The sequence below is a fragment of the Schistocerca americana genome, chromosome 4 (genome assembly GCF_021461395.2).
Source record: "Schistocerca americana isolate TAMUIC-IGC-003095 chromosome 4, iqSchAmer2.1, whole genome shotgun sequence".
NCBI classification, from domain to species: domain Eukaryota; kingdom Metazoa; phylum Arthropoda; class Insecta; order Orthoptera; family Acrididae; genus Schistocerca; species Schistocerca americana.
In genome coordinates this window covers 741,636,540-741,654,479 of record NC_060122.1, presented here as the reverse complement: position 1 = coordinate 741,654,479, position 17,940 = coordinate 741,636,540, and the positions used below count along the sequence as shown (strand labels likewise).

At 43.5% G+C, this 17,940-nt stretch overlaps 1 protein-coding gene and 2 non-coding genes across 3 annotated transcripts in view; 2 read left to right on the top strand and 1 right to left on the bottom strand.

Moving 5' to 3' along the window:
* Positions 1-17,940, top strand: part of LOC124613768 (cytokine receptor-like) — a 270,808-nt gene that overhangs the window by 211,178 nt on the left and 41,690 nt on the right. The gene's annotated exons all lie outside the window — the stretch shown is intronic.
* On the bottom strand, positions 13,362-13,436 carry Trnas-cga. Its single transcript has one exon. It is a non-coding gene; the product is annotated as a tRNA-Ser (tRNA).
* Positions 13,683-13,757, top strand: Trnas-cga. The gene has a single exon. It is a non-coding gene; the product is annotated as a tRNA-Ser (tRNA).

The window sequence follows — 17,940 nt, the reverse complement described above, 5'->3', positions numbered from 1 at the left end:
ATCTTCCTATTTAATGTTATTATTATGTTGTGTGGAACCGCGCGACCGCTACGGTCGCAGGTTCGAATCCTGCCTCGGGCATGGATGTGTGTGATGTCCTAGTTAGGTTTAAGTAGTTCTAAGTTCTAGGGGACTGATGACCTCAGATGTTGAGTCCCATAGTGCTCAGAGCCATTTTATGTTGTGCAAAGCACCGACGAAAAATTCAGTTAATGTTAAGAAATATGTTATTCGATTGAAACGCTCAGTTGGTTCAGTATTTCTACAAGTAAGTAAAAGTGGAGATAGCTGGTTACACAGGCTCTTTGCATAGTTTCACTTGCCGAATGACCTTTGTCGTTTTCTTGAACCACTTATGAACACCAGGGACACACACCACATATCAATATTGACTAATGCACACTTACACACCCTTTTCTTATACTTTGCGTAAAGGTAGTGACTATAGTTGGCACTCCATTAGGTGTTAGCGTGTGCCTTTGGCGACATTTAGTGACTGTGAGTGGGTATTCCACTTCACTAGCACAATGAACGTGTTCTTGCATTGCTCTACCACTTGCGAAACAATGTGTCCATTATCGACGTTACGGCTAACAAACGTTCCTCATTGTGCCGCAGGAGATAGTGTTGGCTTCGTTCGACCTTTCGAGGAACAGGCCCATAAGCCTGACAGAGGGATAACAGCTCTTATCAAACCAGTTTCATGTCGTCTGTTCGCTTTACTGCGGTGCGAAAAGACAGCGGCATGCGGCGTTGCGAGTTGGATTGCATTCTGGACTGACGACCATGCATGTATACCAGTCGGGTTAAAACAATAAAAGATAATTTTCTAGTTATGTGGATGAACGAATGAACACAAATGAAATGAGCCAGCATGAAACAATTAAAAAAGGTGGTCATAAGACTAGGATAGCTTTAGCTTATTGAAAATACCAATCTGTGTGTGTCATTAATTTTTATTTATTTTTTTATTTTTTGTAATTGTCAGGTGAAATAATCACCATGTAGTTTGTGTAACGTAAGGGTGTGGCGGTAGCTCATGAAGATGACGCGGTTCATAATCTGTGTATCTGATGAGGGATCCACAAAAGTCTATAAAGAATATGGTAACGCAATGTTTGAGGACTATTTATTTATTTTCTGTTCGGATAAACCTTCTGTATAAGCATGTTATTGTCCGCCCGGTTAGCCCTGCGATCTAACGCTCTGCTTTCCGGGCGGATTAGTGACGAGGTCCGGTGTGCTGGCCAGCCTGTGGATGGTTTTTAAGGCGGTTTTCCATCTGCCTCGGCGAATGCGGGCTGGTTCCCCTTATTCCGCCTCAGTTACACTATGTCGGCGATTGCTCGATTGCTGCGCAAACACTGTCTCCACGTACGCGTACACCATAATCACTCAACCACGCAAACGCAACATTTGGGGTTACACTCGTAACGTTACCGGGGGGGGGGGGGGGGGGGGGGGGGGGGGGGAGGCTGGTCCACTGGGGGCCTAACTGCAGAGTAACCCTGGATTCGGTGTGGGGCGGCGGCGGGACTGCTGTGATCTGTTGTGGGGTTGTGGACCACTGTGGCTACGGCGTGGCGTGTCGAAACCTCTCCGTCGTTTCTCGTTTCTAGGTCCCCAGTTCCATACTATACAATACAATACGATACAAGCGTATTATTAAAACAAAACCTGCAAGTTCAGAAATGAATTATGGAATATCGAATGTTAACTGAATTTGCTAAACTGACTGTACAATAGTCGTATGTAAGATTGAGAGATACTAATACCAGAAAAAGTTTGTTTGTCCCACGCCACAGGCAGAGAAAAATTTCAAAATAAAGTATTGGATTGTAAGGCATATCGAGGAGATGTTTTTTTTATATTTTGCCCCTGTAGCAAGGACGGTTTTGGAGAGTTGAAAATCAATGATATCAATTGGAAAATTGCCGAGACAACAAGAATTGGAAGAAGTAAAAGGGACGAAGGTAGCTCTGTAACAAAAAGAGTGAAATCTAATAAAGAAGGAAATAATTAATTTTATATAATCAGTGATGGAAAGCTCGTTGGTGTTAATAAACGTCAACAGCTCTTTGCTATTTCATGAACTTCATCGTATGGCTCTCCGCTTGTACTTATTCTTTATTTTAACAACCGATTTCGGTCCGTTTTAAGACTATCTACAGGTTACGCGACGCGCATATTCCTTTCTATAAATCCTAAAGTAGATCTTAAAACTGACCAAAATCCATCATTAAAATGAAGAATAGATACAGCTGTGTAAACAGGCTATGAAGTTTCAAAAATGTCTTTTGCTGGAACGTAGGTATAGCAAATGCAGAGGGTAAATAGCCAAGATAAACATGGGAAACCAACTAATAGATAAAAAGAAAAACGTAAGCAAAATACAAAGCATGATTAGGAGTGAAAACTAAAGGTCCAGACCTACGACGTTTATACAGCTATTACTGTAAACAGGGTCAATGTCATGTTCTTAGGAAGCATATGTACCTCGAAATTTCTGTGTAATCCGTCCTCTCAGGTTAGGCATAACATCTGTGGAAAACTGTAAAACTACAGTCCAAATCATCACAGGGCAACCTGCATGTTTAAAAGTAGGAAGCATATTCATATTACTCTCGTACAGTAAGCTGCTACATACTCACAGTATCATATGAATCGTACTAACTGCTACCTGACGGTGTTCAGACGTTTGAAAACAGCCTCTCGTCCGTCGTGCAGCTCGCAGAAGACGGTGATTGCAGAAACCGGTTATTTAGTCGTCGAATGAGTTTTGACGTCACTTTTGGCGTATTTGCTATTTTCGCAACGATTACGTGCTCTTTTCGCGGTGTTTGCGGGCTTCCAACCAGCGAGTCGGCATAGAAACTCGTCTGGGACAAAAAGGAAAGCTAGGGTACAGTTTCGCGTCCCTCTGACATCGAGATCTTAAGAATGCAAGTCGTGATAGGACAACTTTTTGGAAAGGTAATCGACCATGTCCTTTCCAAAAGAATAATCCCAGAACTGCCCTGAATCGCTTCAAGGAAACTACGGAAAACTTAAATCTGAATGTCCGGACGGGGATATTAACTCCACTGCTCCAAAATGTGAGATATCGTTAATGGCACGAGTACTAATGTTGATAATTACTGTAACAAACAATGGTCAAATGGCTCTGAGCACTATGGGACTTAACATCTGAGGTTATCAGTCCCCTAGAACTTAGAACTACTTAAACCTTGCTAACCTAAGGACATCACACACATCCATGCCCAAGGCAGGATTCGAACCTGCGACCGTAGCGGTCGCGCGGTTCCAGACTGAAGCGCCTAGAACCGCTTGGCCACATAGGCCGGCAATTACTGTAACAACTTTGGATACGCGATCAGGCGCAACAGTTAGATTTCTGTTGGGGAATAACGTAACAGTAAGAATGAGATAAAGGAGAAAGAGTGTAAACTTTGAGATGTACACGGAGTGGATCGTTAGGGGGGAAAAAGAGCAAGCGCCACAGAGGCATCCAAGGGACGAAGGAAACAAAAAAAAAGAGACATCTGAAGAAGAGGGGCCATTGGGAGGGGGTCTGTAATGGGAAATAAATTGAAGATTTCATTGGCTGATGGCCTGTAAGGAAAGTTATTGGTGAAACTGTCTTCAACCCAAAGGTTGTTTTGAACACCATATTGCTTTGCTTCATTAGGAACCTGGCTTAATATAGATGTAGACGCATATGTAAATGCATTGATCTAGTTGTCGATGAGACATCAAACCGAAACCTTCCTTCCATTTCTGTAGTTGGTACTTGTCCGACAAGATACGTTGTCCTTATTTCCTTTCTTACTTATATCATAAGTCTTTCATTCACGAATATTCTGTCAGGGTACTCTCGTGTCATATTTGGCTTTGGTTTCGTATGACAGGTTTTGAAGATGGCTTAGGTCAAAAAACACAAAGTGATTTAGTATTAATAATGAATTTCAGTGCAGTCTGAACTGATTGTACTATAAGTGCTACCATTATCACCAGTTTGTTGTTGTTGTGGTCTTCAGTCCAGAGACTGGTTTGATGCAGCTCTCCATGCTACTCTATCCTGTGCAAGCTTCTCCATCTCGCAGTACCTACTGCAACCTACATCCTTCTGAATCTGCTTAGAGTATTCATCTCTTGGTCTCCCTCTACGATTTTTAGCCTCCACGCTGCCCTCCAATACTAAATTGGTGATCCCTTGATGCCTCAGAATATGTCCTACCAACCGATCCCTTTTTCTAGTCACGTTGTGCCACAAATTTCTCTTCTCCCCAATTCTATTCAATACCTCCTCATTAGTTATGCGATCTACCGATCTCATCTTGAGCATTATTCTGTATCACCAAATTTCTAAAGCTTCTATTCTCTTCTTGTCCAAACTATTTATCGTCCACGTTTCACTTCCATACATGGCTACATTCCATACAAATACTTTCAGAAACGACTTCAAATGGTTCAAATGGCTCTGAGCACTATGGGACTCAACATCTGTGGTCATCAGTCCCCTAGAACTTAGAACTACGTAAACCTATCTAACCTAAGGACATCACACACATCCATGCCCGAGGAGAAACGACTTTCTCACACTTAAATCTATACTCGACGTTAACAAATTTCTCTTCTTCAGAAACGCTTTCCTTGCCATTGCCAGTCTACATTTTATATCCTCTCTACTTCGACCATCATCAGTTATTTTGCTCCCCAAATAGCAAAACTCCTTTACTACTTTAAGTGTCTTATTTTCTAATCTAATTCCCGCAGCATCACCCGATGGGGGACTGATGACCTTAGCTGTTTAGTCCCCCTTAAACATCCCAACAACCACCACCCCCCTCACCCGATTTAATTCGACTACATTCCATTATTCTCGTTTTGCTTTTTTTTATGTTCATCTTATATCCTCCTTTCAAGACACTGTCCATTCCGTTCAGCTGCTCTTCCAGGTCCTTTACTGTCTCTGACAGAATTACAGTGTCATCGGCGAACCTCAAAGTTTTTGTTTCTTATCCATGGATTTTAATTCCTACTCTTAATTTTTCTTTTGTTTCCTTTACTGTTTGCTCAATATACAGATTGAATAACATCGGGGAGAGGCTACAACCCTGTCTCACTCCCTTCCGAACCACTGCTTTCCTTTCATGCCCCTCGAGTCTTATAACTGATCACCAGTCTATACTTCGACTTTTTAATATTTCAATGACAGTTGCGCGTTACCTACAATTTGAGGTAGACGTCGTACTGTAGTGCAACTTGGCATTTTTCACTTACACCAATCACAGTCACAGGTGAAAGAAGGGACAAAAAATTATAACAGTAGAAAGTGTTTCAGCCTCTTCCAAACGAAGCATGTTGCTGGGTCAAGGCGAAAGTGTTGCCTCCAGGGTTAACAGCATAACTAAGTGCAGCGTACTGCCGAAGAGGGGAAGGAAGATTACGGTTTTACGTCCCGTCGGGGACGTGTTCGTTAGAGACGCAGCACAAGTTTGGATTCGGATGGGGGATCGACCGTGTCCTGTTCTAAGTAACCACACCGGATATAGGGAGATTACAGACAACCTAAGTTTCGATGGCTGGACGGGGTTTTGAACCACCATCCTTCGGAATACGAGTCTTGCGTGCTCACCACAGCGCCCCCTCGCTCGGTACTACTGGCCGAGGCGAGGAACGAGAAACAATGCGCAGGAAGGCACGACTTGTGGGCATCACTTGTATAATTTAACTATGATACTGGAGAAACCAAACCCTCCAAACAGAGTGAGATGACAAGCGATAAAAGGTCACGCGGTGCTTACTTTATTTTCTAATATGATGCATGTGTACAGAGTGAAATAATTCAACGCCGGTAGTTGTAGCAAAGAATGGATTCTCACTCGCACTTTGCACAGTGGGAGAGATGCGTCATAAACGTATTGAAGCATCTGATCTCGAGAGCTGAAAAAATGCAGTCTGTCGAGGGCGTAAAAACTACCTACATGGGCTTACTGCGCGAAGAGCACGGTTCAAATCCCCAGCCGTTCACCCTGCTGTAGCGTTTTCGTGGTTCACCGAAATTTCTTCAGGTAAATATCGGGACGGTTTCTTTAAAAAGGTCGCTACCAATTTCGTGTCGCAGATTTGCCAAACTGTATGCCGTCTCTAATCACCTCCACATAGACTGGAGAATATAAATAATTTTAACATTTAACGTTCTTTTATTTTCAGAAAGAGCACGTTAAACTCCTTCGTTAATTCATAGCTACATTTCAAATTTTTCGGTTTCTTTCTACTCTATATCTTGAGCTATTCGGTTATTAATTGGTTAAATCTCACGACTGCAGATCCAAACGTGTAATATTCGGACCCTAGTCGATACTAAAATTTTGTTTCCCGTCACACATGTAATAAAGGTATCACAAAGTCACGGCTGGGCCGCTACGGTCGCAGGTTCGAATCCTGCTTCGGGCGTGGATGTGTGTGATGTCCTTACGTTCGTTAGGTTTAAGTAGTTCTAAGTTCTAGGGGACTGATGACCTCAGATGTTAAGTCCCATAGTGCTCAGAGCCATTTGAACCATTTTTGAACAAAGTCACCTAGGAGGCTAGCGAGCATTCTGGTAAATATTCGTAGATTTGTGATTCAGCTAGCTAGGTCGCATAAAAGTTCGTACAGAAGATGTAGAATGACCTTATTGGTGACAGAGTATGCAAGATGAGTTTCGGCATTATTCCCTCTCCATAAATACAAGTTCAAAGGTACGTAACATGAGGTGACAGACTGCTGTTTCTATTTATGAAAGATACCTAGATTCGGAGTTAAAGCTAAATGCTAGAGTCATCAATAACTGTTTGAGTAAGTCAGTTCTAAGATCAGATGACGACAAGGGCATAACATTTCCAACAGGACTATGTCTTATAAAGCGCTCTTGGTGCTGAAACCAATCTTCTGGCTAAGAACGGCATTACTTGATACTTCTTCATGAAGAAGAGCTGGATCGCGGAAGCACTCCCAATAAGTCTCTCCGTTACCAATCATTTGTGCTTTCCCTTTGCCTGGTTTTTACTTAGCAGACGCTTCGACGCTTTTTTCTGTTGTTTTTATGGTTGCTTGTCTCACTCTGTAGCCGGCCGCGGTGGTCTAGCGGTTCTGGCACTGCAGTCCGGAACCGCGGGACTGCTACGGTCGCAGGTTCGAATCCTGCCTCGGGCATGGGTGTGTGTGATGTCCTTAGGTTAGTTAGGTTTAAGTAGTTCTAAGTTCTAGGGGACTTATGACCTAAGATGTTGAGTCCCATAGTGCTCAGAGCCATTTGAACCATTTTTTTTTCTCACTCTGTAAACACAGGACTCTTATAGGATCACTTTGTTGTGTATGTCAGATAGTTATGAACCCTTTTCTCTGCGGGACGAGTACACGTATTAAGTTAAAATTAAGCCACGTATTTACGTCTGCAGTCCCTTAGCAGCGTGCGGTGTGCGGCCTGCAATCAAAAAATACGGCCTTTTGTGGCACACATTTTGATACTCGAAATCTCACTCACCTAAACCTATAGGGTAGATTCCATTGACCTAGGACCATGAAATTTGGCAAAGAGCAAGGTTTTACTGTACAAGTAAAGGACGAAATCCGAAAATACTGTAACATGAAAAAAATATTGTTTTCTAATTTTTTTATCCGTCTGTTTGTCTGTCCTTCTGTTACGACTTTCCTTCTGGATTAGGTTGGTATATAAAGTTCAGACTTGTCACGTACTAAGGCCTATAGTCCCTTGGTGGACTCACAAAATTTTGAGCTACTAAGTCAATCAAAAGATACGGCCTTTTATGTCGTACTTTGATACTCGAAAAATCGCTCATCAGAGCCTGTGGTGTGTGTGTGTGTGTGTGTGTGTGTGTGTGTGTGTGTGTGTGTGTATTAAACTGGGGACCTAGAAACGACGGAGAGGCTTCGTCCAGCCGTAGCTCTAAGTGGTTCACAACCCTACTACAGGCCACAGCAGTCCACTCACCCCACACCGAACCCAGGGTTATTGTGCGGTTCGGCCCCCAGTGGATCCCCGCCAGGAACATCTCACACCAGACGAGTGTAACCTCAAACGTTTGCGTGGTAGAGTAATTATGGTGTACGCGTACGTGGAGACAGTGTTTACGCAGCAATCACCGACATAGTGTAACTGAGGCGGAATAAGGGGAACCAGCCCGCATTCGCCGAGGCAGATGGAAAACCGCCTTAAGAACCATCCACAGGCTGGCCGGCACACCGGACCCCTCCACACTAATCCGCCGGGCGGATTCATGCCGGGGACCGGCATGCCTTCCCGTTCGGGAAGCAGCGCGTTACACCGCGCGGCTAGCCGGGCGGGCTGCCTATAGGGTACTTCCAATTGACCTGTAATCATGAAATTTTTCAAGAAACAAGGTTTCATAGTACAAGTAAAGGGAAAAATCCGAAATTGTTAATTTGTAATTGTATCACACAAAAAAATGTTTCTTTTGCCATTTGTTCAAACTTGGAATTAAAACATTCACAAAAGTCTTGTAATGTTTTTTAACCATAAGTTTGGCATGTATCGTTTGTAAGGTCTATGAGAATATCTATCTCTCTCTCTCTCTCTCTCTCTCTCTCTCTCTCTCTCTCTCATGTCTGCCTGTCTTGTGTGTGTGTGTGTGTGTGTGTGTGTGTGTGTGTGTGTGTGTGTTTGTCTCACACAGCGCTTGCAGTGGAGCTGGCTGTTAACTTGTGTTACACGCTTTTACCACGGCCAAGTTATTAGCGGCCCGCTTTCTCCGGCCGTCGAGAAATAGCGATAAAAAGCAATTCCTGGTAGCTACGCGCAATTTGCGAAACGACCAGGAAATGAGAGCACAAGGCGCGGTTTTTCGCCTCATTTCGCGGCCGCTGTGCTGATTAGGAACAGAACGTGGCCGCAGACTCTGTGGCGGGCTGTGATTTGTCACGGCCAGCGTTCATTACGGAGGCGGCTTCAGCGGACAACTTGTGACCGATCGCAAAAGGCTAATAGCTTCTGCGTACTCTTTCGTCCCACTGTGCCCACGGAGCGCTCTTACTGTCTATACGGGGCATATCTAAAGGCTGAACATACACCGGAGTAGCCAATGGTATGATAGAATAACAAATTTCGTAGTAAAAAGCTTTCTAAAGCCAAGATCGCATAAATATTTCTTTACTTTCAACAACCAATTTCGGCAGACTTAGCTGTCATCTTCAGGTCTTTTACAAAACGTGGTCATTGTGAGTTAGAGCCTCACTCCAAGTTGCCACATTGGCGGATAAAATGAAGCAGATTTTACAAAGGTTTGTCAGAAGTAAAACATTTACAATCCAAAAGCACAATGTCCTCATGGCCATGTCCGCATATGATGCGCTCAAAGATGCGTGTTACAACATTGAAATCAGAATATACAATAAAATGCACAGCAGCACATTCACATTATTTACTTTAGCTTGACATGTTCCATTCATTAGTTGTACCATATACGCCGTTTAAGGTGGGCCATCAATGAATGGAACAAATGCTACTGTGCCGTTGTATGTTGTGATTTTTATGACGTACAGGCATCTGCGAGCATATACGAACATGGCCATGTGCCGCAGGTGCTTTTGTATTGGAAATGTTGTATTTCTGACAAATCTTTGTATAAAGTGCTACATTTTATCCACTAGTATGATAACTTGGCTTAAAGTTCCCTCTCACAATGAACAGGTTTTGTAACAAAAATTTTTAAGACCTGAAGATGACAGCGAAGTCTGTCGAAACCGATTGCTGAAAAATAAAGAAGTATTTATACGATCTTGGCTTTAGAAATTTTTTTGCCAAGTAAAACAGATAACTCATTCACATTTTTTTCTCAACAAGCGAAAATTCAAACAAATTTCGAATGCAGCCTGTAATGGAGAACTCCGCGTCATTGCAAAACGTACGCCGAAAAATATGGGTAACATTGTGTATAACCGTGCATGATCGTTTGTGCACGGCATAGTACGTAATTTGAACAAGTCTGATAATTTATAGTACAGTGTCAAAATGGATAATAATACGTAAGAAGGGTCAGTATTTTTGCTGAATGTTTAAGGCTGGTAATTTTCTTACCTACAGAGTTGCTCAAACGGTTTTAGTTTTTTAACGGAAACACATAACGTGATCGTAATTTTAGTGTCCCTGGAAGAGGAGTAGACTGCATTTACGCTAATGCTGCTGGCTTGAAATGAGTGGAGGTAATGGAAATGAAATTAGTAATGGGAACCAACGACTCTGAAGGTTCGAGTCAGGCATGGGTTTCGAGTCCCGGTCTAGCACAAATTTTAAATAGTCTCAAATATTCAGGAAAATGTTGTTAATATCTTCACACAGTGTGCTCGAAAACGTGGGAAATGTGTAAAATTTGAAACCAGATAATAATGGGGCAATATCAAGTAACTTTTACTACATGTTTTGGTTTCAGATCAGGAAGTTATATATATTAGCTTGTATACCAATGAAATGCTGTTAACATGGACATGACTTACAGGTTATATTCGTGGTTCATAAAATATATTCAAACTGGTGAGCAACACATTCTACTTTGGCATCGTAGTGTTGAACGAACTGTTGGCGTACTTACTTTAACACCTCAGGCATTCACGTAGCACTTGAGACGTATTGTGACCGCTAGTAAACTGCGCCTTCCAAGGGTCTTATTTACAGCAGTGATTTGATATCTGGATCGTTCTTAAAAGAAGGAAGGTAGGATTTAGCTTACCGTCGACGAGGATGATTGGCAAGACACCTGAAATTCGGATAGGACAAGTCTATGGAAGAAAATCGGCTGTGTCCTTTCAAAGCAACCATCACGCCATTTCCTTAATCGATTAAGGGAAAACACGGAAAATCTACATCGTGAACTCTGGACAGAAGTTTGAACTACTGAGCCAGCCCCCCTGCACTTTGCAACAAAAGAGGAGGTTTATCTCACACCCATCGTGAAGGTTCTCGATTACTTCTTTCGGAATGTATAAAGTCTCCTGGCCTTTCGCTTGTCTCCTGCTCTCCTGCTCCTTGGCTTCCCAGCGACTTCGAATATAGTTATATCATTTAGTTGTCCAGACCAACCAGGTATCTTCGCTTATGAGATCTGTTTTTGCGTATTTTTATCTTATTTGTTGAGTCACTAATTTATATATGGATTGTTGTCGCTCACTCTAGGTATAAATATCTTTCAGCTTTATTTATTTGTGTTTAAGTTTGTTTCATTTTGTGGTCATTTTCTGCAAGTCGAGCTCGTTTTGACTATGTCTCTTTACTTCTTCGTTTGAGAAACCTTAATAAAACTTTTTTTGTATATGACATTCAAGGAATTAAATATCTATTGTTTCTACTCCTCCTTTAATATTTATTCAGTGTTAATTCATGTTCTCGATTTCTGTTATCTCTCTTCCATTCATTTGTAAGCTAGCTTCAAATAATTTATCTGTTATGTACCCTTTTAGGAGGCAGGTTCTCTGCTTACGGTTGTTATTTATTTCATTGGTAATTGTTTCGACTAATGTCCTTTAATATTTGCTTTTTTCCTGTAGCAGTAACCTATCCTAATAGAAATTATCCTTTCTGTAGCCTTTCATCAGAGAAAAATTTCCAAGACTTTTCATCATCTTACGAAGGTCGTAAGCTTGCAGAATTTTAGTAAACTTTCATTGTAACAACCAAAATCTATTACTACGTTTACATGCGGCACATCTTCCGGATGACGAAAATAGAATTAGATGTTAAGCCCTGAAGCGGATTTGTTAGCCCAATTAAATATGGCGTCTGGAAAACAGCTCTTCCAGTTCCTGATTTAGTGAGCACAATCTCTATTTCTAATATATATATATATATATATCGGAAGCGTAGACAGCTTCATACTCGGTCTAATATTTCTACTTCTCATTCACTGTTCAAAGTCACTCCGTCCGTATTCGCTGAAAAGTTTTGAAAAGAAGACGTAACCTGACCAGCCAAACACGCTTTAAAAACGATTGTGCTTTTACCCGGGAGCGAAAATCGATTGTGGAAATGGAAAACCGGCAGTTAGAATCGGATTTCCAGAATCAGTTTTGAATTGGTTACATGGCCAACCAAAAGCCAAACTGCGAAATCGCTTTACGAAAAGTGGTTTGGAGCCCAGTGTAAACATAGTGAATGTTGTTTCTACTTCGCTCTCGTACGTATCCTATATAATTTCCAAAGTACTTCAAATCGGTCCCTTGCACATTCTTCCATTCATTTCACCCTCTTGTTATTGGTCGCAATTGCTTTGTAAATTATTATGAAGTTGACTTGTGGATTATCTTTTCTTTCTTCCAGCGCGTACGTACGTACAGACTTGTTGAATTCAAGAATGATAAAACCATTTTAATAACCACTGTAGGCTGGCAAATTCTATTAGACATGAAGAAACTAATGGTTAATTTCACTAGTTCTGTTTTGGAAACGCGCATAACCTGTTTGTCCTCTGATGCAGGTGTATGAACCACTCTGTTTCTGTAATTTTTCGTTTTTTAAACCTGGCATGCCAAGTCTCTCGTCTCTTGTTGTGCGAGTTACACTAATGTCTAGCAATGAACAGCAGTTGACGTCTCATGCCTCCCGGTGGTGTTCCAGAACTTACCTGTATGGCTGTTAAATGTTTCCCCGTCTGTGGTAACGAGCTTTTTTCCGGTGATGGAGCATCAGTGTTTCAGTAGTGTACTCTTGCTTTGTCTAGCTGCAACAGACGCTTCGCCCTATAAGCCCGCGGTGAGTAACGAGCTATAAAAAAACATTCGCGTGGTTGTCCTGCAGTGGGAAAGCCAACGTCTTATCTGCCGCTCCTGTTGGCGTATCCGGTGCGACCATTGCCTCACGCGGTGCCGAACTGGAGCGTGCTGCGGTCGTATTGTGGACCGCAGAAGCACTTGCTTTAAGGACGTTATAAATAGCCATTATCTGTGTGTATTCCCCAGCAAAGAGAGCGGCTTTAATAGTGCAGTTAAGCATGACAGTGAAGTGATGTGTATTTTTCAGTTGATTGTATAGAAACGGCGAAGTAACACGAGTCGACCTGAAGACGTGACAGAATAGAGATAAGCTCACTTGACCTCTAGAGAAATCATTACAAGCATCAGTTAATACCGTGTAAAGTGCGGGTTTGGTGCATCCAGATTAAGCCATTCGCCGCTGATTTGATGGTGCAGTTGCACCAGATTGCGGGGACTCTGTTGTCGCCGTTTAACCCGCTGTTCCAGTATGTCTCACAGATTTTCTATGGAGTTCAAGACAGGTGACTTTGCAACCCACTCGAGTGTAATAGGGTGGGGGAGTCTTTTGAAAACGAGTCACACATTGAAACTGTGTGCCGGGCCGAGACTCGAACTCGGGACCTTTGCCTTTCGCGGGCAAGTGCTCTACCAACTGAGCTACCCAAGCACGACTCACGCCCGGTCCTAACAGCTCTACTTCTACCAGTACCTCGTCTCCTACCTTCCAAAATTTACAGAAGCTCTCCTCTCATTCTGAAAACATCCCCCAGGCTGTGGCTAAGCCATGTCTCCTCAATATCCGTTCTTTCAGGAGTGCTAGTTCTGCAAGGTTCGCAGGAGAGCTTCTGTAAAGTTTGGAAGGTAGGAGACGAGGTACTGGCAGAAGTAGAGCTGTTAGGACCGGGCGTGAGTCGTGCTTGGGTAGCTCAGTTGGTAGAGCACTTGCCCGCGAAAGGCAAAGGTCCCGAGTTCGAGTCTCGGCCCGGCACACAGTTTTAATCTGCCAGGAAGTTTCATATCAGCGCACACTCCGCTGCAGAGTGAAAATCTCATTCTGGAGTCACACATTCTTCCAGCCGGATGAACTTATCTGTTCTGATCCTTATGTGCCCTTGTGAGCAATGGCCTCTTGCGAGGTGATGGACTCCATTGCTTGCACTTCCCGTCCCAATGTTCTCTCGCCAACAGATGGGGATGGACCTTCATGCACTGCCTGCAGCAATTCCTGTTGGGTTCGGAAGCGATTTTGATTCAAACGCCGTGCAACACGTCTCCGGTCCCCCTCTGTCAGGACCTTTTCCCGACCACAGTTTTGGTGTCGTGTTTCGTGGCCGTGTATGTTATACCACTGTTTGTAGGCACGTTGAGCAGTCTGCCGTGAAACACCAACAAATCCGACAACTTCACACACCGTATGACCACGGGCATGGCCAAACACGATTTCCCATTTTTGCCACTCTGTCACGTCCTTACATATATCCGTGTTTACATAAATGTCCACATGAAACATCAGTGTCTCGCTGATAGCTCTGCCTTATTTTCATGCAGAGGCAGTGCGTGCGTGGTTGTGCACGTGACTTGATCGCTGCGCCATCTGTAAAGTTTTGACGATTCGTGTGTGCTTATCGCGTCGAAATAGGTGTACCATCGCAGTCATGTAACACAGTACAACAGCAGTGATCGCAGAAGACGAGTGTCACGCCTTGTCAGTGACAATAGCTTTAAAACTGTGCATAAATTACTCCCGCCAGTGAATGCAGATTCATCTCAACCATGTTCCTAGCGAATGTTGCTACGGGAAGTGGACTTCGCAGTCAGGTACTTCGGGAAAGGCCATTGGCCACAGCGGCACATAGAGCTGCACGTCTTCAGTGGGGCAAACGACACAGAAACAGGATAGTAAATGACTTTAGGCGCACAATGTCGGCTGACCAGTTTTTTGCCTCCCTTCAAACTGTCCAAGGCTTCAGATGCACCGATGGCCTAAAGAGGCGTTTAACTTATATTCTGTATTGTTTTTGGGGTGTTTTTCTTATAATTACACAGGGCCACTCATTAAGGTTACTATAAACATTGACCTGGATGTCTATATCGAACCCTCGGTGACCGAGTGTTGCCATCTCTTCTATATTATCATGATGAGCGTGCTTTCGACACTTTAATGGCCTTCCAAAATGACAACAGCCGTGTTCACCGGTCTGCAGGCATGAGTGTCTCCGCTGTTCATCAGACGAACACATTACCGCATCTCGACTGGTATACTAAATCACACGATCTTAATGCCACAGAAAATGTCTGGGGTTATCTGGAACAGCAGGTGAAACTTAGCAAAATATATATAATGTTCAAATGTGTGTGAAATCTTATGGGACTTAACTGCTAAGGTCATCAGTCCCTAAGCTTACACACTACTTAACCTAAATTATCCTAAGGACAGACACACACACACACACACACACACACACACACACCCATGCCCGAGGGAGGACTCGAACCTCCGCTGGCACCAGCCGCACAGTCCATGACTGCAGCGCCCTAGACCGCTCGGCTAATCCCGCGCGGCGAAACGTAGCATTCATCATCATCATCATCATCATCGTAGTTTGGTAGCACTACAGTATCTAATGATGAATGTCTCTAGCTGGATATGGCATAGCTGAAGAAACTCACTGACACTCCTCTTCTCAAGGTCTGAGGCGAAGTAACACAGTTTTAGCGTGCATCCTCTTGGTATTGAGTAATGCGAGGGCTTCTTTTTTTCCATGGTCCGATCGGTTGCGGAATTAAAATTGCAGTGAAAATCCGAAGCAGCTTCGTGTAGATGTGTTCCGCAGTGACTAGTTTCCCCACCGATCGCGTCGCTTCGGACTTCCAGTTCTGAGCGCTTAGTGAACATGTAAAGGTGCGTAGGACAACAGCGTCTCTTACGAAGTGTGAAGTGGCTGCTGTCATTGGACGTCTGTCTTCATGCCGGGATGTTCCGCCTGTTTTCGTGTAGCCTACCTAAAGTGACTGTCGTACCTGACTGCAGAGTGCGGCAAAAGTGTCAAACGATGGTTTTGCTCAGCGAGTCTATGAAGGGCAATTCGGAACAGGTGAAGAGGAACGTTGCTATCAGTCATTGTCCTTGGCTTGAGAATGCTCGGCCGCACACTGCAGCTGCAACGAAGATGCTGCTGCAGCGTTCTCGTTGGGAAGCGTTTGATCATCCACCATACAGATCGGTCTTGGCTCCATCTGATTTTCACCTCTTTCCTCAAATTAGTGCTGGCCACGATGGCAGCGTTTTTGCACTGACAAAGAACTGCAGATCAGCTTAGGGAATTGTCGGAAAGCACAGGCGGCTGCCTTCTATGATGAGGGTGTTGGAAAGTTGCTACAACGTAACGACGGATGCCGAGATTGGAGCAGCAGCTACGAGGTGCGATAATAAAGTAATGAGACTGATTTTCATTGCAATATGTGGCAACCTTGCAGGCTTGTGTGGGGTGGGCACCACATCTTTGACCTTGGTCCATAAGCTGCTTCTAGTCCAAGCGGCACATCGATGCAACTGCTCATTCGTGAGTTGTCCTGTAATAAGTTAACAAGTGTTAGTGTCTCTCGTCACGGAAGTGGAACCGCACAATATTGCGCAACGGTATGTCATTTCTTTTTGCGTTAAATTGGGTGAAAACGCGACGACAACTTACAGTAAGCTTCAGAAGGCTTTTCGAGAGGAGGTTATGTCAAGAGCTCAAGTTTTTCGTTGGCATAAAATGTTTAGTGAAGGCAGAACGAATGTTGAAGATGAAGACCGCAATGGACGACCATCAACCTCACGGACGGATGTCAACTTGGCCAGGGTGGCTGAACTCGCACGATCTGATCGAAGATTGCCTGTGAAAATAATTGCAGACGAACTGAACATCAATCGAGAAGCGGATCATCTAATAATAACTGAAGAGCTTGGTATGAGAAAGATTTGTGCAGAAATGGTCCCCAAAAATCTCACACCACAACAGCGAGAAACACGGAAAAATGTGGCAGCCGACCTGTTAGAGCAAACGAAAATCAATCCAGAAATGTTGAGCCTTGTTATCACTGGTGATGAAAGTTGAAAGTTGTTTTTTTTTTCAGTACGATCCAGAGACAAAACGTCAAAGTTCGCAATGGTGCTCAAAGGGATCACGCAGATGAAAAAAAACTCGCATGTCAAAGTCAAAAGTGAAATGCATGCTTGTGTGCTTCATTGAATCCAAGGGAATTGTTCATAAAGAGTAGGTGCCTCCTGGACAAACAGTTAACCAATATTACTACAATTCTAGAAAGACTTCGTAAAAGAGTTCTTCGTGTCCGTGCCAACATTGCTGATAATTGGATTCTGCATCACGATAATGTGCCATCCCATACTGCTCTGTCAGTACAGCAATTTTTAACCTCAAAACAAATTTCAGTACTACGACAGCCACCTTATTTACCAGGTATCGCTCCGAGCGACTTTTTTCTATTTCCAATAGTCAAAAAGGCGGTCAAGGGACACCATTTTCAAACAACACAAGATGTTCAAGAAGCTATGACGAGGGTCTCGGAGGATATTACAGAAGATGAGTTCCAGAAATGTTACCATCAATGGCAGAAGCGCTGGAAAAAGTGTGTGCAATCAGAAAGGAACTACTTTGAAGGAGACAACACTAAACTGTACTAAAACGGAAGCAACATTTTTTTCATATCAGTCTCATTACTTTATTGTCGCACCTCGTATATAGAGAAGCTGAAAGGAGTATCTAAATACTTCAGATTAAATATTTTTTTATATTTTTCGCTGCGGTTTCCATTGCGCGAGTGACTGGACCTTAAAAAGTCATCGTTTTTGTCTGCTGTGCTTGTGCGCTCCGATTGTTTAGGTTATGTGAACGACGATAGGACCGGAACGTACCTTCTGTCCTACTCAATACTTGGTCGCGCTTTTAGTTAACCAAGAAAGACCTTCAGGCTCATTGTACAGCGCTAACGACATGCCACTGTGGCGTCCCCGCACTCCAACCACGTGCTGATATTGTCGACGCCGTGGAGCTGCAACTGCCACAGCTCGCGCAGTGGAGTTGAGACACGATGCGCGATGACGTAGGTCCCCGTTGGTGAACGGGAGACAGAAATGCGAACTCGTGCGATGTATGCTTCTTCTGATTT